This window comes from Pleurodeles waltl, chromosome 10 (assembly GCF_031143425.1).
Source record: "Pleurodeles waltl isolate 20211129_DDA chromosome 10, aPleWal1.hap1.20221129, whole genome shotgun sequence".
NCBI lineage: Eukaryota > Metazoa > Chordata > Amphibia > Caudata > Salamandridae > Pleurodeles > Pleurodeles waltl.
In genome coordinates, this window is record NC_090449.1 from 514,425,107 (window position 1) to 514,447,961 (window position 22,855).

The 22,855-nt window shown below is 42.8% G+C and overlaps 1 long non-coding RNA gene across 1 annotated transcript in view; it reads right to left on the reverse strand.

Annotated features, from left to right (window-relative positions):
• Positions 1 to 12,766, reverse strand: part of LOC138261689 (uncharacterized) — a 60,848-nt gene extending 48,082 nt beyond the window's left edge. The window contains exon 1 of the long non-coding RNA XR_011199138.1: positions 12,455 to 12,766. This is a non-coding gene — a long non-coding RNA (uncharacterized lncRNA). The remainder of the gene's footprint in view (positions 1 to 12,454) is intronic.
• Positions 12,767 to 22,855: the final 10,089 nt, after the last annotated feature.

Sequence of the window (22,855 nt, forward strand, 5' to 3'; positions counted from 1 at the left end):
ACATTGCCATGATCAACCGTCTTCTATCTATCCTGTGCATGGTTTGTCATTGGTGATGCTTATGTCCCAAAAAACCTTGGAAGTTCACACAGTATTTGTTGCTACGTGTATGACAAACACATTTCCCTTCTCATTTCCACACTGAATAGCATCTGATGATTGGACACATTGACTACACATGCATACAAGCAGATTAGAAAAAACGCGTCTTGTGATATTCACACAGTGGGAAAACTACATTAGTAAGAGGCAATTCACACACATTGACACACAGGCATTGAGTTACTGTATTGAGTTGCATAGCCTTGCTATCCTCTATTGATGCAAAACATGCCCAAACTGGGTAATACCTATTTGTATTCCACACGTTTGGCCATCTATTGCGTCAGTGAAGAGTGCAAATCCGGTACAACAACTAGAGGATCATGGTCCGCAGTAGTATGATCTGTTACAAGTGCCCATACACTGGAATGCACAATGTAGGTCAAAACAGCCTATCTCTGTATTGTCACAACTGTAATGTACTATTAAAAATGAGAAATGACCCAAACCCAGTCAAAGACAGAAATTTTGACACAAATGCATCAAAAAAGACACACATGGGCCAAAAAATCACGCATAACCATCTGAAAATGACGCTCACTGCCATGATACATCCATTGGCCCTGAGCGGTAATTCCCACACTGTACCCCATGAAATTGGTTAACTATGAAAATAATTGAAAGTATGGATGCGGGGTAATTTCTAAGTATGTGCGTAAAAAAAAAATGACGCACAGACTATAAGCGTTATCATATTTTGAGCCATAAGAATAAAAATGCACTGCATTTGAGTCAGGAAGTGATGTAATAGGATATCCTGTTTACAGAATTGGTACAGTGGGTGTACTTTCACTTTCACTTTGCAGTCTGTGATATTTCCTGACTCTGTGGCTGTGTTTTGACTTGTCTCTCTTGGCATTTTGTGAATTTTTCTCCTGTGTGGTCTTTAAATTGTCTTTTGGTGTTTCCTCAGTGTCTGTGGTATCCTGTGTAAGTGTATTTTTGTCATTTCTGGTGTCTTAATTTGTCTTTGTACTGTTGGGAGTCTGTTGCGGGTAGTGTTAGTTTGGGGATAGTTGGGATGTTTTAGTGTAAATTTGTTTTCATTTCCCTCTCCTACTTTCCCTTCATTTTCCTCTGTACACCTTTATTACCTTTTTTTTGTCAAGCATGTTGGGTAGGCCTCGTCTTGGTAGGATGGGAGAGGAGGAGCTGGGGGATTTATTTGGCTGGTGTGCCACTTCCTACCATTAATGATAGAAGCAGGTGGGCGTGTAATACAGGGGTATCGCACAGAGGCAAGGATGCTCCGGTGGGCAAAGGTCCTGTACCATCTCCAAAGAATGGACAACACACTGCGCAAGAACCACCAGCTGAAACACAGTTGGGCTGACCTGGTTGCCAGGGAACAAGACCTGCTGGACCACCTGGGGATTGTGATTGGTGGCCCTGTTGGTGAGTACAAATCAGAGTAAAGTGCACATTTAAATACTCTGTAGTGACAGTAGCAGATTTGTTCATATGCTGCAGGCAATGTTTTGGGCATGTGGAATGCAAGTTAAACATACAGTTGCCCTCAGTTATACAATAATTCCTACACATTACGTCATTTGTTGACGCAACAGCTGCACTAACTTGCAAAACACAACAGGAGCCTGTAAATCAGTGCTGCCTTCACATCAATAGATGATGCAAATGTGGCTCTAACATATGTTTTATGCATGGTCTGCGAGTGTACCAGGGAAGGCATGTTTTTAAACCAGATATTTTCAAGAAATAATGTGTCCCTCAATTATTTCTGATACATGTCTGAACTGGATTCTGACACATACATAACACGTTATAGATGACCTCAGGTAACATCTTAGACTGATCTTTGGACTTTGTTGTGCCACAATTAAATTAGGGATGGATGCCAAAATTAATGCACATGGGTTCATATCAAAATGTTTGGTGCAACCTACCATAGCTGTGGCACATAAAATGAAGCAAATGATACTAATTGAGGGGTAACAACTATTCCTGGCCCTCTGTACATTGTACCTGTGTGTTTTACATTGGTCTTAGTCACAATAGCTGGATGACTGGTATTGCAGTCCTCCAGGAAAGTGGCTTTGCATGTCTCTCATGGATACACATGATGAGAGGAATACACTCCATAAATGAGTCTCCAAACAAATGATGGAGCATGTTTGTCACCACACGATAATAGGGCCACTGCATGTGTGCAGATATGTGTGTATCACTCACTGGAGTGCCCGGTCTGTACATGTTTTCAGTGGTATGTCGGATGCAGTATCATCATGTCTGAGCGGCTTGACTTTCTGATTTAATCTTACACACAGTAATTGTATTTTGAAGTGTTGTACAGTACACAGACATTGAGCACATTTCTCCCTTCCATGCTTTATAGGTGGACCTTCTCCCTACACTATAAGAGAGGTGGCTCGATTTGCGGACCCAGACATCTACAGTAAGTGTTGATATTTCAGTTCTGGGTTGTGTTTGCTGCTGTTGTGTGATTGACTCCTGTGTGTTGGACACATAGCAAGGTATGATGCGCTGGTCAATGATCGGATATGTTACTTGAGTGGAGTATATATTTTTTTCCATCTTTGAGTTGGCCAATCATTAGCATATAGTCATATTTTGGGATTGTAGAGCAGCCCTGTAGGCACGGCCATGTGAATAGGGTGACTTTTGTGAATAAAACTTATATTAAGAAAATGTAGCAGAGGACCATATTTGTGATTTAGTCAGCAGATCAGACCCTGATTCTTACAGAATAGGGATGCCAAAGTCTTACCCACAGACTTGAGCGCCCCTATTCACTAATGAATATGTTTGACTGTACGTTTGACTTCCTAGCAGCATGTAGCTTCACATTTTGTGCTACGTGTAAGAGGCACTTGAGTACAATGGCCTAGGTGTGCATGCAGCTCATGGCCAGATGTGTGCTTGCATCTATCTGCTTGTCGTAAGTCATGTGTTACTTATAGGAAATGATGCTGACAATTGTCTGCATTTCCAAACATAAATGTGGATGGGATTGTCCAAGGTATGGGTGTATCCTAGTAGGACATCCTCCTTACCTGTGGTGGACTGCCCAAACCCATGTACAGCAGTCCAACGCTTCCTGGGTGTCCTTGATGTTTGAAGGTATTTGTTGCTTGTCCATCCCCCCCCCGGCACAGGCGTAGGGCTATGAAATGTGTACCTAGGACTGATGATCCACGTTTAGTACACAGACATGTAAATCTGTAAGTCACTTGTCCAAAACTAGGATACCCACTCTTGATTAGCAACTGCATTCTATCCTGGCAATTCCATTTACAACTCACAGATCTTGTGGCTCTTGATTGTCATCCAGAAGTTAGTCATTAGTTGGCCTGTCACATGTGGAGGACTTGCAGCATTTTGTAAATGACTGAACAATGATGCATGGGTCATTTAAGTTGTTACCCATTTTTTAGAGCATTGCTGTGCTGTTTGATAGGACATGTGTAGGCTGCGTTGGCATGTACTTCCTCAGGGACAATCAGTGATCTGTATGATGATATGGAATGTTTCTGGTTTATTAGATGTATTGTCTGATTTACTTCTGGAGCCATATCACACAATGAAGTACCTAATGTTTGGTTTTATACTTTTTTTAACAGCTGCCAATATGAACCCCATCCAGATTCGGGAGTTTCAGCGCAGGGCGATACGTTACCACCACATTCCGGATGTGGAGTCTGGGTTCCACAACATGGCAAGGCGCTATCACCATGAAAGAGCCTCCAGAGTGTGGAGGGCATTTGCCCAAGGTGGCCCTTCGGTGTCCACCACAACCACCAGCACCAGCACTACCACCCATGTGGCACCAACCATAGCAGGCACCTTTGCTGGACCATAAACCTCCACTGCTTCACGACCTGTCACAGCACCAGCTGCACCTCCTCCTACAGACATGGCACCGACAAAGGGACATACATCTTCAACTGGCACCCAGACCACCCCTGCTGCAGTCATTGACCCAGCAGATTTTCAGCGGATGCAACGGAACATTGACCGTATGTTGAGGAAAATGAACAGGCTGCAGCAGGAGGTGGCACAAGTGAATAGGAGGGTGCGTGCCAGAAGGAAGACCCTGCAGAGGGCAAACTTGTAAACATTTTACCCTCAGCCATGATTTCCTCCCCTCCCTCCTCTTTCCTGGTTCTTTTAATTAGTGGGTTTAGGGGGTTTAGAGGATTAAAAAGGAGAAACATGGAGACGGCGAAGAAAGAGAAACAAGCATGATGAGAGACAGAACATAAGAGAGAGGAAAGAGTGGAGAGGTATCTTATAGTTGGAGAGAGGCAGTGCAGGGGCAAATTAAGTGAGGCAGCTACAGAGAGAGGGTTCCTGATATAGGAAAATTGCTAGAAAGAGGGAAAGAGTGAGAGTTTAATGCCTATTTAAAACACCTTATACTGCTATTGCAGGCCTGGTGTGCTATCATACCAATAATGTGGCAGAGTGTCAGATTATTTCCTTGGAAAGCTATTCCAAAATGTCATGTAAAGTATCCTTTAAATTCCTATCAAGGTTTTCCCAGTGTGACTGAGTAAATCTACTACAAATGCCCATTGTTTCAGTAAATGTTGTGATCAATGTTACTAGCCCAACATTGACATGCAGACATACACACACACAGTCACAAGCATAAGTACAGTAAGGAACATACATACTATACTTCTGAGGCAGGCACACTTAGAAGCAGGTATATGTAGGACTAATGAATAACCACATATAAAGACAGACACTGATCTGACCAGGCAGAAGTAGTAATAGCCTCACGTGCAGGCGTGTTGCAGAATCCCTTGCTGGTGCACATATATTGAGTACTAGACATAACCCATTCTACTCGCAATAATTGTATTTGAAGTCAGATGCACAGTTGCCTTACGTTGGGACCGATTCTCATCAGTGTTGATGAGTAAGGGAAATAATACTACAGGAATACTCTTTAAGGTGCTTCTACATGCCTTTACGAATCAGCTCGAAGGTCCAACTCCCTATTAGTAATGGTGAAAAAAAGGAGACAGTGTTCTATTTGAACTAATTGTGTATGACTTTTCCCATTTATTCCCATTTGAGGAGAACACAAGAGTATGTAAACAGGTATTAAAAGAGTACAACTTTACATACAAACTGCCTTTGCTAATATGCCCCAGGGATTTTAAAATGTACTTGTACTCCCTCGCATAACGTTATCACAACCTCAGTTGTTTTCATGTTCAGAGTGAGTGCTACTTCTAATTATTTTTCAATTTTACATGCAGCATCTATTTGCTTCAGTAAGGTGCCAGAGGTAATATTTACTCAATTTCTGCCTCTTTAAATTGATTTTTTTTTAAATAGAGGTACACTGAAAGATAATATGGATGGCTCATTGTTCTTGCCTAATGTGCTTCAGTGAAAGTAAACAAGAGAGTCAGATGGACAAATCATATGTGTACGTCAACGGCAAAGTTTATTATAGCCTCTTCTGGTAATCAGCGACAGTAAAGACAATATGTGAAATGAGGAAGGGGGTTGATTTGGTCTTCACTGCAATGCAACCTGAATCTTTTCTTGGGAGAATTTAGGATCTGCATTAAATGCATATCATAGATGCAGAAACGAAAATGCTTGGGCTTGAATTCCTCCACAGCAGTGCTTTAGTTGTGAAACAATAAGTGCAGGGGCCTAGAATTTCTGTTGGGAGCCAGCTATGTGCGCTACTGAGTACTGAAGTTTCTGAAAGCCAACACTGCCTAGTCTTGATTTCAGCTCATGTCGTCTTTCACCCTTCACTACTGTCTCTTTGTTTCATTCTTTCCGGTTCTTTTCCATCACTGTTATCTCCCTTTGCCACTGTTTTCCTATCTTTCTCTTCCTCCGCCTTTCTCCATTTTAGCATTTCTCTCTTTACTCTGAGTCAATGGCAGATGATAAGAAATGAGTCCCTGCCTAATAATGTACACTGGTGCACATCACCTGCAACTACTACCACCAGCACAAATTAAACACTTCTCCGAAGCACTGTGAGCTTCCAAAACTGCACTCCATTGCACTCAATTGTGTTTTTCCTCCACATGTATCTTGAGCATCGCGGCCGAGGCTGGCAAACATGGTCCCAGCTGTTGTCTGTCTTCAATTGATAAATATTTCCACCCATCAGCAGTGAAACAATTACAGTTTAGGGTGAAATTTGCCACAATTACCCTCATTACGTGTGGCCTCCTAATTATGAAGGGCCCAGCAACAGTAGTTACCGGTCCATCGGAATTATGAGTTTTTTTCTTTAACCTTGGTGAAAGTCCGGTCCAAAATGACGAATTACTGCGGGAATCTGAACTGGAATTAACAATTAGCCTGTTAATTCCTATGCAAAAAACATGTTTTGGAATTGGTGGGTTTCTTAGATGTAAGATTTGAAGTTTCATGTTATTTTAAATCCGGTTTGGATTAGTTCAGGTAGATTCCTGACACTGGTGGGTGAAACAGTTTGGCTAGAAAGAGTAGCGATTGCCTTTAAGTGATTACGCATACAACAATAATGTCTTAATTTCCTTTGTAAAGGTTGTATTGGGATTATCTGTTTACTTTTAAACAAATGATCCAACAGATAAATGCAGAAACCATGGCACAGGACCACAGTTGATTGAATGTGTTTCAGTAATCGCAGGTATGTAATTTCACCATAACAATAACATTATGTAACAATACTATATGGCCCTGGTTACGAGTAGCCTAAGCAGGTGTTCGGAATTTATCAGATGAGATAATGATCACATGTTCTGAAATTTTGGGCAATAGCATGCGGATTTTGGTAATTACTGCCCGAAATCTACATGTTACAGTAAATTCCGTACACTTTTCACCTTTTAAAATCTGCCAGCTTTGACATGTCAAATCCAAAAGAAAGTTCGAGGTCTTATTTGGAGCCAAAACTATGGACCTCATTTACAACGTTTTGGCTCAGGGCAGAGCCGCAAGCCTTCTTGCTGCGCTACCCTGCGTCAAAACAAAACAGCAGGAATGCGTCATATCTACAAGATATGGCGCATTCCTGTCTTTGTCCCCTGCGCTCACTGCTGCCATGCTCCAACCAAGGCACCCTTGCACTATGGTGCAAGGGTACCTATATTGCGGGGATGGTTGGTTTTGTGCACGAAGGGACATTGTCCTGCACAAAAACAATCACAAGAGGTGTTTTCCTCTTTCTATGTGTGCTGCAAAATGCAGCACATATAGAAAGAGGAAAAAAAGGGGATACATAATTTTATTTCTTCTGATTGCACCACCCTTATGCCACTCCTGGGGTCGCATAGACTTTTGATGCATTCCCAAGTGGCATTGACTTTTTAAGCATTCCCAGGTTTACAGAACCTTTTAAATCTGGGATTGCGTCAAAATCCATGGGTGTTGCAAGGGAACACCCATCACAACACCCATGGAACATGTCTTTGATGCAAAGTAAGGCAACGCAGCAACTTAAGCTGTGTTCCTTTACACCATATCTACAAGGCCATGAAAAGTCAAGCAAAGTGTCTTTGCGTGGCCTTGTAGATATGGGAGTGCACCCTGCACAGCCGGTACGTCAAAAAATTGATTGATGCACCGGCAGCAAAGCCGAATGTAAAAGAGGCCCTATGCAACTTGGAATTCAGACATATGCTCAAACAGCAGCTTGGCAGTTGGGTCGGAAAACTATGACTCACTCAGAATTTAAGACAAGGTCTGCCAATTCTGTAAATATAAAATGGATACATTCAAGTATGATAGCCTGCATTTCAACTTTATATTAGTTTCATTGCTCCACCCAAATCATGTATTTTGGAATTGCTCTGAAATTACCCTAATTCATTTTTCCTAATTGTACTCGATATGTCACAGGAAGTGATGAAAGATATTATGATCTTACATTTGGCATAATGATTCCCAGTTCTTATTTTGTAAAAAATGTAGTGCTGGGGCTCAAGTCACTTCTTAGGAGTCCAATCCAACTGGTACCACTGACATGCCTGCTGCCAAATGCCACCACGAGAATTACTGATGTACTAGTTTTACCGTTTTTAAATAAAGACAGTGCTTACGAGTTCAGCTGCAGAATAAATCAGTGTTACCATGTGATGTAATCCCATAATAGGTGCCAGTGTTTACAGATAAGTACCAAGCACCAGGAAACACCGCACACATTAAGCACTGATGATTCCACATGTGCGTCCTTTCTTTGATAGTGCTTAATACTGGTGTTTGGTTCAGTGGCGGCTCCTCCCCTAGGGAGGAGGAGCATCGCACCACGCCAGCAGCAACTGCTGCAAATCCTTTAACAAGTAAAAGATAAGTTTATTATCCTTTCCTTGTTAAAGGGCGTGGCATGTGGGGTGACGAGTAGTGTGGGGAGTGCACTGTGCACTCCCCTCACTGCGCATGTATGTTTGGCTGGCTGTCTTGGGCCGGCCAAACACACATGCGCGGTAGACTCTCTCCAGCCCAGCAACACAGTTTAATGTCCCCCACCACCTCCTTTGCACGCCGGCCGCCCATCCCCCTGTGAACCCCACCAGCCGCGACTGGTTTATTTGCTTCTAAAGACTTCCAGTTTCATCAGGTAAGTCAGAGGTCACTGGAGAAACATGACTGAGCAGCGGCTGTATTTTTATGAATTTGCTGCACTTGTATAACCCATCTTCTGCTTGAAAACATTTTTTCTAGCTCAAAAAGTTCTGATAGTTTCTAAATACCTTCACGGTGAGTTGATCGATATGCCAGGCACTTTATTAAATTTCATATGCCACCTTCAGAAATTAATTACTGTAGCCAACTGTTAAAAGAGTTGCCAATGTTGTCCAGATAGTGTAAAGATCCCCATTTGATGGACTAGGCTTTTGTTTGCTCCAGTATATGAATTATACTATGCAGTTCTATAGCACTCTTTTTTTAAAGAAAGAGGTTATGCAAAATTGCAGCATATATTGTGTTTAATTGCCACATACTATGGTCAACCCTCTCCCGTAATCTATTCCTTCAATGCTGCATACTTCCAGTGGCCCTGTCTAAACCAGAGGAGACAAAGGACGATAGAGTGATTTTCCAAAAATTATAAAAGCTGATCACGTATTGAGGGCAACCTTAGGGTGCAATTAATTTCCATTCATTATTCAGCTGTAGAGCCCAACGGTGGGACCTTTGAAGTCACTTTGTATCACGGAGCACAAATATGTGGATTCACCAAAAATAGGTTGCACAACAGTACATCTAAATACAGCATTTGGGTAACCTTATCTTTTGATGGTCAGGGTAAGTCAGTTACACAACCTAAATTAACCTGTGCTCACCCTCTGGTAGCGTGGTAGGACAGAAGCAGCAGGCAGCAGGCCAACACAGCAAAGCAAGTAGCAAAGTGGCAGTCCCTCCTTCAGCACAGCAAGCAGTAGGCCAACACAGCAATGCAGGTTCAGAGTGGCAGTCCCTCCTGGCAGTACAGCAGTCCTTCCTGTCTTCCTGGCAGAGTGTTCTCTGTTCCAGTAGAGATCCAATTTGGTGGGGTTTGGGGTTAGGTATTTATACTTTGGTGCCCTGGTTCTGGAAGGTAGGAGAAACATTCAGTCCTTCCTTTGAAGTCCACACGGTCCATGTCATGCCCCCACCGACTCCAGATGCTCTACAGGGGGTTATTCAGTGTGGGGACAGGCACAGCCCTATTTAGGTGTAAATGAGACAGTGCTAAGCTCTGCTCACCCATCAAGCCTGTTAATGGGCCATTAAGGCATATTAAGTCACACCTAAGCTCCCATTGTGTGACTGTGTAGAGGGAATGCACATAGACCAGCTGTTATCTACCCCAGATGTGTATTGAGAGACAGACAGAGGCACAGAATGATCAAGCTTAAGAAAATGCCAACCTTTTAAAGGTGGCATTTTAAGATTTACAATTCAAAATTTGATTTCACCATAAGCTGTGATTTTAAATTTGTGAGTCAAGGGACACCAAACTTCAAATGTATATCTATTACCATTTGGAAATCACACTTAAAAGATGAACTAAGGTAATTCCAATGTCATCTATGAGAGAGATGGGCCTTGCAATAGTGAAAATGAATGTGAGAGTGTTTCACTATCTGGACATGCTAAACTTAAAAGGACATGTCCAACTTTTTAAATACACTGCACCCTGTCCTTGGGGCTAATTATGGACTACAGTAGGGGCTACCTACATGTAATAAAAAGGAGGGCTTGGGCCTGGCAAGTGGATTCAATTGCCAGGTCAAACTGGCAGTTTAAAACTTCACACACAGGCTCTGCAGTGGCAGGCCTGAGACATGTTTGAAGGGTTACTGTAGTGCTCAATGCTGAAGGCCTAATAGTAGCATTTAATTTCCATTCCCTGGGCACATATAGGGCACTTTACTAGGGACATGCAAGTAAAGTAAATATGCCAATTGTGGAGAAGCCAATGCCACCATGCTTAGAGTACAGAGCACCTGCACTTTAGCATTGGTCAGCAGTGGTAAAGTTCCTGAAATCCTTAAAGTCAGCAAAAATGAGTCAGAAAAACAGGTGGAAGGTGGCAAAAGGTTTGGGGGTGACACTGCAGAAAGGGCCATTTCCAACAGTATGCTGTTGTGTTATGTACTGTTATTTACTTCAGACACACTTTAGACACATCACTAAACGTTGCTACAATTCCAGTCAAAAGCAAGCAATCCTTTAGTGTTCCTGTCACAACCAACCATTTACCACTGTCTAAGGAGATATAATGGACGTGCTCAAGCACGTCAACTGCTTGAAACACAAGTTAGCTCGAAACTCTGGCAGTGACTGGGGCAGATTTACAAACATTTTGTCCTGAGTTAGTCTCACAAAAGTGATGCAAAGTTAGCAAAACATTTTTTTATTTACTTTACAGAGCAAAACTTGTTTTAAGCTGGAAAGTTGTCTCAAAGTAAAGCTTTGCACTGCTTTACATTAGTCTGCATCAGGAGGTGTTCCATGAATACAACATGGACATTCCCATGCAACCACCCATGGTTTTTCATGCAAAACCCTACCTCCTAAGCATAATAGACACAATTTTACACTAACAAATATTGCAATTTTCAAGCAGGCATTATAAAAAGGAATGTTTTTTATTCTCCTAACATTTCAGACTTTGGATGCATGCACACTGTACAGCACATATCCGAAGTGGGAAACCTTTTGAAGTTTGTCTAGGCATAATATTTTGTACAGAAAATATATCATTCCAGTACCAAATGTATGCTAGACATCACCCACATACCTTTGCATTATGGTGTAAAGGTATGGGCATGGTGCTCAACAGCATAGTTCTGCACCAGTGCTAGGAGAGAGAGCAGGACAGTGCAATATCTCTATAGATATGGGGCTTTCTTCAGCGCTCTCTGTCAGGGATTTAGGTAGGATGAAGAAAGCGAGATGAGGGTCTCATTAAGGTGCTAACCTATGTAGTTATAGGCATTGCTTAAATACATGAACTAAATTTCTGTGATTACAATAGTGTGACATCCGACCTGTATTTTGGGGGTCTCTCTGAGCTTTTTGTTATTGAATCTAGCTATAATAACACAATAACTGGCATACACCTAAAGCCATTCTTGACTATTGGTTTTGTCAGTGGTTGTCTGTGTGTGCTCTACTGAGAAGCCATGTATTCTGAACACCTTTTTTACCCACAGACAGGCACTGCAAGAACCTCTCACTGCCTTCAGCCTCATCTCCAGAGCTCTCAGCCATGGTTGTTCTAGACACCTGGAGCTGACTCAGTTGGATGCATGCACTATACAAGAGTAACGGTGAACAAAAAAGTACTACAAAAACACAACATCCCGAGAATAGTTAACATTCTAATGTAGTGCAAGATTCGGTAAAATCTAAATAGAAACTAAAAGTCTGATTTAGAACTCAGCAGAAGGGTTACTCTGTAACAACCAGGTCTACCAAAATATGAATGCCATAGGATTTAATGGTATTTAGATGATGGCAGAGAGGCTATCCCTCACTGATGTGATAGAGTAATTTATCCACCGAGTTTTAAATCTGTCCCCAAATCACTGGCATAAATCATTCAAAAATGCATTAGATTAATTATTCAGAATCGTCAGTAAAGTTAAGGACATGAATATACAACCCAACAGGGCCTCGTTTCAATATCCATTCTAAAATCTGAGACCCAGAGGGGCTCTCCCCACCTAAAGCTCTGCTCCCTGTCATGCAATGCAACGCAGCACCCTTGGGTGCCACGCTGCGTTGCATGACATGCTTCTTAAATCTTGGCCACCATGCCTCAAATTAACTCTGCCAGTGCTCATACGACCCCCACGTTTTGGGGTTGTTCTGTTTTAAATACGTTTACACAATCTACTAATGCAGTACTCACAGTGCTGTCAACTACACCAGCGTCCAATTGCTTGTTTTTGCTTTGTTCGACCTTCGGGACGCCTTTGGGGTATTTCCTTGGAGAATTTACAAGCGATGCTGCGTAGATCATTGTAATCACAGAGAGAACAAAAGGCGGCTGTCAACAAGCGAGCCATATTCCGTCAACTGTTCAGACGCGATCTAGAATGAACGAACACCCTGCTCGGAAACAGACTGTTGCACAAGGACGTCGCCTCCTTTACTTAACTTTATTACGAGGCCTTCAGAGCTACGCCTTTTTGTGCAATCCACCGCCAACACCCCCAGGAAAAGGGAATATAAGCTTCTCCCTGAAACTTTCCAAGGATCTCAGAATAGCTAGTAATTCTAGGTGTGTCAGCAGAGACTGAGATCTTTCATTGTCACTTGATGATACCACTGAGGTGTTTTAAATACTCTAGTTTTTCTAGTTTGGATTTTTTATTCAGCAGATCAACAAACAATACAACTACGTTTTCAAAGGCCTCAGAATCTTCTCACAGATGAATCAGAGTGGAAAATCTAAGAGGGGGAAATAGAATAAGGGATGGAACGAGGAAGTGAAAGGAGAAAAGGGTGTGGTAATGCCATATCGTTAATTAGAGTTAAGAAAGTTTAAGCCTGATTACGAGTATGGTATATGGATTTTCTGTCATTCCTATTGGGTGATTTTTTACAATCTTTTCTAAGATGGTGGTTGAAAATCTGTATACTGAGGGTTTTCCATTACTGGGGTTTCTCGAACCAAATAGCTGTATCTGCCTTGTAAAATAAAGATGGGGAAACATTTAAGTGTAAGATTTACCAATGTTGGTTGATGCTGGTGGAAATTCTTCCTGCATACATGGACACGGAGAAGATCTACCTAATTTGTAGTACATTTTCAATGTCCATGTAGTACTCTCCCTAAAATGCTGGGGGTTATATATTCGCGTTTTTTGCAACACTATACATTTTTCTCTATGTCCACACCATGACCATTGCCGCCCTTCATGGAGTGGACTCTGCCTAACAATTTAATATACGTTATATCATAAAAATGATTAAAGTTAGAAGAAAATATTTGTAATGTATGTTAAAGACGCCAACAACTTCCTACCGATTTAGTTATCAAGCTTAAATTAGCCTGCAATTGGATGAGATCCTTGCCATCACTAAGTTTGTGTAGTTAATTAGTCAGATTTTGTTCACTTTCTGTTCACTCTGTGTTTCCCTGTGGTTTATTTCTCTTCACTGGTGCACAACCTACTTTCATTTCAGAAACTCAATACCACGTATGTTATTGCTGTAGTGATCGTTATGACATAACATTAGTGCTTTGTGAAAGTATAATTTCGAGTGTGTGAAACTACGCCTGAGACATTTACCACTCCAACATGGGTCATGCAAAATGAGCCATGCCAACATCCCTGGTGACATTTTGTACTCCTTAAAATAAATAATCAAAACACGTCATTTCTTTCTTGTGACTCAGTGTTTGGAATTCCCAACTGCCCTGGAAGTCCCAGTGAGGGCTCATTTGAATTTTGAAGCCTACTCAGGGTTTCAGGAGCTCTGATGCAGTCTCTCAAATGTACCTCTGTGTTACTCTCTGTGCAGTAATTTAAAATAAATGGTTAGAGGTCTGGGGGGCTGACTGGGAGGATGCCCGGGCTTGAGGCCTGTGCGCCTCCCCACCATCTTCCAAATCGACTAGAACAGGGTCCTGCAGGCACTGGGAGTGCTTTCCTGTTTGGCCTGATAAAAATGCTCTGACCGGACCCTGGGTTGGAGCTCCTTTTGGTCCAGGGGTGGACATTTCTGCTCTGGGCTGCATTATCCAGCCTGCCATGTTGCACAGCCCCCAGGCACAGTAGGGCTTCCCTTCTTGACTGGGTGAAAAGGCTCTGACCGGGCTCCAAGTCAATGCTCCGGTTGGCCCTAGGGGTTGAAGTTCTCATCCTGAGCTCCATTTTCTGGCTCACTGTGTCACAGAATGCCCTTAACAGGGTACCGCAGACACTTTGAGAGCACCCTTGCATGACTGTATGAAAAAGCTCTGACCGGGCACTTGGTTAGAACTCTGGATGGCCTGGGGTGGAAGTCTTCATCATTGGGCTCCGTTTGTCTGGGCCACCATGTCGCAAATCACCTTGGACTGGATCCCACAAGCCCGGGGAAAGCTCCACTGCTTGGCCTGGTTAAGAAGCTCTGACCAGGCCCCAGGTCAGAGCTCCAGTGGGCCCTGGGATGAAAGCATCCAGCCCTAGGCTCCGTCCCCTGGCCTGCTTTGTCACTCAGAGCACAGGATGTGGTCCCACAGAGCTCCATTGCTTACCTTAGGTTTCAAAGCTGTAACTGGGCTCCAAGTGCGAGCTCTGGGTAGTTCTGGGGCAGAAGACCCTGCCCCTGGGCTCTCTTCCCCAGCCCACTTTTTCACCTATAGCTCAGGAATGGATCCTTCAGGCTCAGGCAGGGCTCCCCTGCTTGGTCTGATTAAAAAACTCTGATCTGGCCCTGGTCTGAGTTAAGACACTCAATGCCATTGCTTATCAGCCACCAGAATAGGTGTTGGTTGATAAAGACAGAAAGATGGTGGCCAAGGAAGTCTGAATCCGCAAAGGAGTGTGTAACAACTCACCTGCTGAATCAATTAGTCCCGAAAATGCATATCACTGGAGTGTCGACCACACTCCTGTCACTGAGGTGGAGAGTAGCAGGCGTCGAAGCCGCAATGAGTAGGAGGGCGATTGTGGTGTACATGAAAGCCAAGGGAGAGGGCCTGAGTGGAGCCACCACAAGCGCAGATCTTGGTAGGTAGTAGCACATATTCATTGAGAACCTTGAAGACTGAAGTGGAGAAGAGTTTCATGTAACAGCCGTTGAACATAGGCCAGTCAGTCCTAGGAGATGAGCCAGTGCCATTTGAAAGGGAGGATCAAAAGGGAGTCATGTTTATGATCCTGATCCCAGAGTGGTGGAGATGGGGACTCTTAATGTGTCCAGTGCGGTAACACAAACAATCCCAGAGAAGGAAGCAGAAACCTAAACAAGAGTTTGCGTTTCTCTGCAAAAGGCTGGGAGGCCTGGAATGAGTTCACCCCAAAAGAGGGGTCTGAGCTACAGAAAGTGTTGCAGTTCTGGCTGCATCCATTGACCTCTCGCTAGTCCTTGCAAATTTGGCACAGATGGTGTCAATCTTGCACCAGGCTGTATCCATATCTGTAACAATAACAAATTTACAGATGGAATGCTTGAATTAATTTCAGCCACTGGCAATAACTCGGGCCACATCCTAATTCATTGTTTTTTCGCCCACCATGTCACCTCAGTTTGGACCCATCCATTTGCAAATCAGTCTTAACCCTGCTCCAGTGGAACAGTCCGGACCAAACTGCCAAGCCAGGTCCTCCCTGAACCAGAATACAAGCAACTTAGGACTGGTTTTTCCATTATTATGGGCTCTTTAGCCAGGTGTAGCTTGATTCCAGTGGCACAGTGAGCACAGGACCCATGTCTGAACATATCTGTTGCCCTTAGAGTATCAACTGCAACAACAACAAGGCAATGGATGGATGCAGGAATTAATATTAGCCACTGGCAATCACTTGGGCCGCATTCCAATAAATTGTTTTTCACCCACCTTACCACTTCAGTTTGGACATAGCCATATGCACATCCGCCTTGACCCTGCTTCAACGGGAACACAGCCTTACCTGCCAAGCTTGGTCCTCCCTGAACTGAAATACAAGCAACCTAGGACCACTTTCATTACGCAAGGGCCCCGATTATGAGGCTGATGGTCCTCGGTCTGCCAGCCTCTGGTGGCGGTTAGACCGCCATGGCTGTGGTGGTCTGACCGCCACATCACAAGGTTGGCAGGCAGACCCGTCAACCAACCGCCATCTCCGCCATGATCAAAGATCCCGACAGGGTAACGGTGGTCTTGGTTGTAATAAACCAGGGTGGTGCTGAACTCTGAATCTGGGCCTACATGTCACTATGCTAAGTACTAAAGTAGAAAAAAGACACAAGGGTTCCAATTCCTATACAGCGTTTTGTGATTTTAAATTTGCACAGAAATTGGAGTGTCACAGTATGCAAGACATACACACCTAAAAGCGCAAAAGAATGCTAGACTCTGGGCTCTGACAAGCAGCAAATCTTCAAAACTTTTGTCTAAGACAAAATATTGCTGCTAACTGAATTGGAAAAAGGATATGAATGTACTTGAGGTTTGGCACTTCAATAATCAAAACAGCAAACAGATTGCAGAGAAAAGATGGGATATAAGAGAGAAAAGCAAAAAACCAGAAAACATTATGCTTTAAGCATCCATTAATACTGAACGCGACTCCAGTGACGAATCAGAAATATCAGAGGGGACAATGCAAGAAAGGCAAACAGCCTTTATGAACAGCAAACAAATGTGTAAAATCTCAAGCTTTTGATATTTAGATGACAGATTATCAGACAAGCAAAACTATTCCAAAAACCCACAACATCACAATGCGCATATGGACTTGTTGGAAGAAATTAATTTTTTTATCACAGAATATATCAATGATAACCATGGACAGGGGATACAAACCAGTCAATTAGAATCAAAGTGAAACGTCGAACAAAAATGCTGCTAAGCCTATGAGCACTGTTTAAGATGAAAACCACAATTTCAGTCCTAAGAAAAGAAAATTGCTAGAATATTTACTCATTGGGCAATAGATGCAACTTGGCAGATCAGTGCTGAGGATATTTACCAATATTAAAAAACACATTATTGAAAAAGAAAACAAGAAAAACCCTGAACTTTGCCCCAAATGACTGACTCAGAGAAGGATGAGACTGCAAACATCTGTGTAAAGAAATCACAGCTCTTGAAATTCCATATGCATTTGAGCAAGCCAGTTTAAAAAAGCAGTGGGGGCTGACAATGTTAGCTTAAATGACCTGTACAACTTTCACAAGAAAGAATCAGGCTTGCTGCCTAGAATACTATCAACTTGGTTAGAAAATGAGAAGCATCTGCAAATGTGTAGAAAAAAACAATCAATATCACTTTGGAAGAACGTAACTGTAAAAAAGCTGAACAAAATATGCAATTATAGATCAATTACAATTGGTTCAGACTTCACATAGTTACTAATAAAAAACCTGACCAAAGGACTCACTTGTTTCGTAAACCTGAACAGAAGACAGGAAGACTTCAGGAAAGTGAGAGGATATTTGGAAAAACTGACACTCCTATTCAATATTGTAAAAGCCGAACATAATAATAAACGCTTGCAGTGGTTCATTTCAAAAGCATTTGACTGTGCCAGTCGCTATCACATCATATAGAATATGTAAAGAAAAAGCTCTGTTGTATATGTCAGATCTAATAAGGTACTTACAGCCTGATTTAGATATTGGGGGACAAGTTACTCAGTCACAACGGTGACAGATATGTAGTCTGCCGAAATCTAAATCCCATTATATCCTATGAGTTTTATGGGATATCAGTAACCATCGTGACTGAGTAACTCGTCTGCCAAGATCTAAATCAGCCCTAAATCACAGATTCATTTATGTGTTTCAAGGAACAAAATATGAATATACACTAGAAATAGTAATGAATCCTGGTGTCAAAGAAGGTGACTCACTGTCTCCCCTGTTGTATAATATTACCATGGACCTTCTAATTTTTGCTCTTCAAACAAAATTGAAAGCACGTTACATTTGGTTTTGAGGGAATTATTGAACAAATCACTGCTTTAGCCATTGCAGATGTCATAGTAGTATTCAGCAACAGATTGGAAGGCATGAGTGCTAACTTAGAGATGATTGAAAAAAGTTCAGGGAAACAAGAAGTCTAAAGTAAAATATCAAAAAGACATATGGGTTTTATAAGTCATCACCAAAACCAAATTCTTGTGGATAATTGCAAATCATGGCAAAACAAAAAAGAACCCAGTGATAACACACTCCAGGTGGCAGTGACAGGTTCTTTGGATTGAACTTTGCTCCCCACACAGGTCATACTAAAAACAACAAAATAAACAAGGTAGCAACAGAATGGGCTAATCAGCTCGAAAGTCTACCACTCATCCCACACAATGGGTTGAAACACTATGGGGGTCATTCTAACCCTGGCGGTAAAAACCGCCAGGGCGAATGACCGCGGTTGCACCGCCAACAGGCTGGCGGTGCACCGCTGGGCATTCTGAACGCGGCGGTTTAGCCGCGGCCAGAAACGGAAAGTCGGCGGTGTACCGCCGACTTTCCGCTGCCCCTGGGAATCCTCCATGGCGGCGGAGCGCGCTCCGCCGCCATGGGGATTCTGACACCCCCTACCGCCATCCTGTTCCTGGCGGGTCTCCCGCCAGGAACAGGATGGCGGTAGGGGGTGCCGCTGGCCCCTGGGGGCCCCTGCAGTGCCCATGCCAATGGCATGGGCACTGCAGGGGCCCATGTAAGAGGGCCCCACTCAGTATTTCAGTGTCTGCATTGCAGACACTGAAATACGCGATGGGTGCCAGTGCACCTGTCGCACCCTTCCCACTACGCCGGCTCCATTCAGAGCCGGCGTCCTCGTGGGAAGGGGTTTCACGCTGGGCTGGCGGGCGGCCTTCTGGCGGTCGCCCGCCAGCCCAGCGGGAAACACAGAATGGTCGCCGCGGTCTTTTGACCGCGGTGCGGTCATTTGGCTGTTCCCGCCACCCGCCGGGGTCTGAATGACCCCCTATGTATGTGACTGGTTCCTAAGCGGTCTTTCAAACTGGAAATTTTGGGCACAGAAGCAAAGACTTTCATTCAGCTAGACCAGAAAATAAAGAAATATGACAAAAATTATCTCCATCTACCTTCCTACACATACAATGGTTTGTTGAACAATAAAAGAACAAACAGTCGCTTAAGTACACCAAAGCTGAATAACCTATTGTATTTATAACATATACATATAACTTATACATTTCTCTCTCCTACCAGTATGCAGGATATATAATAAAGAATAATGAAAACTCACAACACACTCGCAAACAGACAGCAGATTCTTACTATTTGCAATTATTAGCATCTTATGACTGGAGAAAACAGGAATTTGAATTGGAAAAACTGTATAAGGAGATGGTAAAAAAATACTTAGAAAATAATCCACCCCTAACTTTTGGATTACGAAGTGCATGAAACTATAGCTGCACTTATGCTGAGAGTGAATGTCATAAACACTAGAAGAACAATATCCAGAGGAAAAGATCAATCATTCATTCATTACTTGTAGATATTGAAAAAGATGCATGGGAAAAAATCACATACGTGTTAGGTTCATGTCCTAAAGTGAAGAGTATAAGAATTAAAAGATACAACAAGATTCTAGGCTGTTGGTGGGGAACATAGGGGCCACACACTAGCCTCCTGTGAGATTCCGTTGGGGGAAACCTTCGTTGTAACACTGCGGTCAAGTTGAAGCTCCCACCCCCAGAGAACTGTTAGCCAAGGGCATGGTTAAAAACAAGGGGGAAAAGAGAATAAAAGCTGCCTTACCTGCTGATCAACCTTTGTGGATGCTCCGATCACCTGCCTTTGCACCACTGTCTCCGCTCAGCTTCCCCACTGGGAAGATGTCACGCGGGGAGACACAACGCAGCAGGGGAGCACTCACCGGGTTTTGTCTGGCAGAGCCAACACAAGCTCAGATGCTCATGAGAAGCTCCTGGGACAGATAGCAAGACAGAATCAAATATTGAGAGATTATATTGAAAGGCCTGAGAACCATTTAAGGAAAATCAACCTTAGGATTCTCAATGCCACTGAGGCAGAAGAGAGGCGCGATGTAAAGAGCTTCATAATTACATTACTCAAAGAAACTGTCCTTAAGAATGAGCAGGACCTGAAACTTGAGGCAGAGATTCAAAGAGCCCACAAAGATCCTTCTAGGAGGAACCCCAGATGCCATATGCTGAGGTAAATCCTGATAAATATTTTGTCTGTGTAGGAAAAGGGGCTAGTGCTAAAAATAGTTCCTATACTGGTAAATGATTTACCTTCACTATGAGGTCCAACGTTAGCAAGGCCCTGGAACTGCATCAGTGGGAACTCGGCAGGAGAATTGATGAACTGCAGAAATTGGGTGCCAAAGTGCAACTAAAATTCCTGGCTATGCTTTGCATAAGAGAGGCACCTGACATCTATTAAGAGTAGGGCCTCATTCTGAAATCAAAAGTGGATTTGACCAGTGTGCCTCCGCAGACAAGGCAGAATACACCAGGGGTGTCACCATTATTTTAAGGAGAGGTACGGCGTGGAACTGATAGATTTTTAGTCTGACTCCTCAGGTTGGTGGGTTATAGGGAGACTGAAATGCCATAATTATAGCTTTGTTTGCACTGTTTTGACTGTCCTAATTCTGACGACCCTACCTTCATCTCACTCCTTAGAATGGAAACTATTGGAGACCTCACTCCTGATAAGTGTAGGGAAGACTTTCAATACATTGATTGACACTGACTTGGATAAATTCACCAACAGACATAGCATTAATATGCCCAAGGGGAGAAGAGCCTTGAAAAATATGATGCAAGTTCTGGGTCTCAACGATTTCTGATGTCACTTGATGAGCCAACAGAGGGAATACACATGTCACAGCAAGATGTATGGGCAGTATTCTAGGCTTGACTATCTCCTTGTAGATAACAGCATGCTAAAGAAGGTGAAAGAGGTCAAGCTTACGCTGATACACATCTCCAATCATTCTGCTGTGGAAATGGTGTTAGGTCTCCTAACTGGGAGAGAAATCCCTAGGTGGACTGCATGTTGGGCCCTACTTCAAGTTATAAAAATAGGGCAGGTTCTGGAAAAAGAGACCAGAGAATTCTTCATTCTGGGTCTGGCCTTTACCTCTTGTTTGGGATACCTATAAGACATTAATTTGCAGGATTGTATGCAAACAAGCCTCAATTAAGAATAGGAATGCTCAAAAGTAGTTAAGTTTAATTGAGCAAGAAACTGGGACCCTTTAGAGTACTTTTGAATTGCACAACTCACTTAGAGATATGAGTCAAGCCCTAAATAAACTGGAGGGATACAGGTGAGTTATAAAATCAGGTTTGAATTGAAATGCCAGGAAAAGCGAAAGCCAATTGTCTACGGCTCTTTGAATATGGAGAAAGCTCTTTGTGGGCTCTATTAGCATGAAAGGTAAAACTGGAAAGATTGAGGAATTAAATCAAAGAGCTGTTAGTTAATAGCAAAGGGCCCATTTCAAATAAAACAGGGGAAATGAAGCAATATTTAATTTATTTGTTTAAGTCTCTGTACACAAATGAGACTAACCCGGATATCACTAAGTTATAGGACTGACTGAGAGGCAGAGGTCTGCACACTAACACTAACAGATACAGGGAAACTGCTTTTAGCAGCGCAGATCACTGAGTAAGAAGCCAAAGAACTCCAAAAAAAGGCCAAGAATGGAAAAGTGACTGGTCCAGACGCTATCGCTATAGAGCTTTACAAGCGTATAAAGGAATTCATTATTCCAGTATGAAAGCACCTGTTTAATTACTTCTACCTATCTCTCTACTAAATAGGGACTTTAAAATCTTTACTAGCATTCTTGTTAGTAGGTTGGCTAAGTTAGTGCCACAAATTATCCAATTGTCCACCATGACCAGAAAGGCTTTGTCCTTTCTGGGACAAGCTTACTCAACTCCCAATAGGGTCCACTGATCTTGTATCTATTCATTCAGACCCGTTGGTGGTAGTGACAATGGACACTGTAAAGACTTTTGACAAAGTCTGCTGGGTATATCTTTGGGAGGTTTTAAAGGTGCCCACATTTATCAGAGTTCTTTGAAACCCATATAGGCCCACTTTTGCTCTAGCCCTACTTAATGGGATGTTAACAAAGATATGTAATCTATTTAGACAAGGCTGCCCTCGCGCCCCACTCCTTTTTGATATATATATATATATATATATATATATATATTAAGCTGTTGAGCAATCCCTTGGTTTGGACCTGCAGGTAATATCCTTTGATTCCCAGGCATTTAGGAACAAAATAGCTTTGTACGCAGATGACTTTATAGTCTACACAGCCGATGCAGCCAAGACCATCCCCAGGCTGGAGGAACTAATTGGGGAGTTTGGATATTTTTCTTCTCAAATTACAAATGAGGCCAAATATGACATCACATGTTGGAATGTGCAATATACAGATAGGGGAGATTAAGATGGAATTTAAATACCTCAGGAACATCCTTGTCCATACCTTAGGCAACATTTTGTACTATAATTTGGGGATTGTGGCAAAAAATATTGACCAGCTATTGGCTAAATGGAGGAATCTGCCATTATCAATCCACAGCCATGTCAGCTTAATAAAAAAAGCCCATCCTTCCAAAGCTGACATATCTTTTCAATAGCC